Source organism: Propithecus coquereli, unplaced genomic scaffold, assembly GCF_000956105.1.
Source record: "Propithecus coquereli isolate 6110/MARCELLA unplaced genomic scaffold, Pcoq_1.0 Scaffold439, whole genome shotgun sequence".
Lineage (NCBI taxonomy): Eukaryota > Metazoa > Chordata > Mammalia > Primates > Indriidae > Propithecus > Propithecus coquereli.
The window spans coordinates 2,180,468-2,182,097 of record NW_012150163.1 but is presented as its reverse complement, the minus strand read 5'-3'; the positions used below and the strand labels follow the sequence as shown (position 1 = coordinate 2,182,097).

Genomic DNA, 1,630 nt, shown 5'->3' with positions numbered 1-1,630 from the left:
AGTAGAGACGGGGGGGTGGGGGGTGGGGGGTGGGTCTTGGTCGTGCTCAGGCTGGTCTCGAACTCCTGAGCTCAAATGATCCACCCTCCTCGGCCTCCCAGAGTGGTAGGATTACAGGCGTGAGCCACCATGCCTGGCCCATTTGCATTTCTTAACCAAGAACTGGTTTTCCTTTTTGACCTATCTCCTGTGCTCCTAGGGATTTTGGGAGGAGGCGGTAATCCTGTTAATACTTTCTAACAGGCCCTCAGACCTCCAGCAGCAGGTGATCTTTGATGCTCTTGGCTCTTTGCTTCTTTTGGTCACTGTCAGCACTGTCTTCTGTCTCCCATGTGTATTGGGAGGACTTTGGCATGTGGCTCACAGTCCTCTTCTCCATTCTCAGTGTGTCATTTCTAGACCATGTCATTGTACAAATGTCCACCTCTGACACTGCCTCAGTCCAAAGTCATACTCTATCATACAACCACCGGTTCTTCTTCGGAAATCCATGAATGGGGTGTTCCCTAGGATGGGGTGTTCCCTAGATGTTCCCAGATCATCACCTGGAGTGGTTTCATTTGAGAGTCTTCAGTTGTTTTTTTTCCCTTATTCCATAACAAGCTATAGTAAACCTTTATTTCTAGCAAGCTTGGACTTTGACTGTAATGAGATCTGTTCCTTGACTCATCCTTTTTTGCCAGTCTGTCATTCTCCAGATCTGACAGAAATTAAATTGAATTTAAACAAATAACAATTAAAAAGTGGGGAAAGAATCTGAACAGATGTTTCTCAAGAAATACAAATGGCCAACAGGTATATGAAGAAGTACTCAGCATTACCTAATCATCAGGGAAATGCAAATCAAAACCATAATGAGATATCATCTCACATGTGTTAGAATGACTGTTAAAAAACAGAGGATACCAAGTGTTGGTGAGGATGCGGGGAAAAGGGAACCCTTGCATACTATTGGTGGGAATGTAAATTAGTGTAGCCATTATGGAAAACAGTATGGAGGTTCCTCAAAAAATTAAAAATAGGTCTATCATGTGATCTAGCAATCCTGCTGCTGTGTATATATCCAAATGAAGTGAAATTAGTATGTTGAAGAGATGATCTGCACTCCCATGTTCATATCAGCAGTATTCACAATAGCCAAGATGTCGAATCAACCTAAGTGCTGGCAGATGAATGGGTACAGAAAATGTGATATATACATAATGGAATACTATTCAGCCTTTAAAAAGAAAGAAATCTTGTCATTTGTGGCAACATAAATGAACCTGGAGGACTTTATGTTAAGTGAAATAAGCCAGGCACAGAAAGACAAATACTACATGACCTCACTTTCATGTAGAATCTGAAAATGTTGAACCATAGAAGTAGAGAGTAGAATGGTGGTTGCCAGGGGCTAGGGGCAGGGAGATGTTGGTCAAAGGATACAAAGATAGGAGCGATCATTTTGAGATCTGTTGTACAACATGGTGACTTAGTAAATGACAATATATTGCATTTTGAAAATCACTGAGAGTAGATTTTAAGTGTTCTCACCACACAGATTTATAAATATGTGAGGTAATGCATATGTTAATTAGCTTGATCGAGCCATTCCATAATATATGTATATTTCAAAACATCATATTTTACA

General features: G+C 40.8%; 1 protein-coding gene across 1 annotated transcript in view; it reads left to right on the top strand.

Moving 5' to 3' along the window:
• LMBR1 (limb development membrane protein 1) overlaps positions 1-1,630 on the top strand; it is a 134,900-nt gene that overhangs the window by 21,940 nt on the left and 111,330 nt on the right. The window lies entirely within an intron of this gene.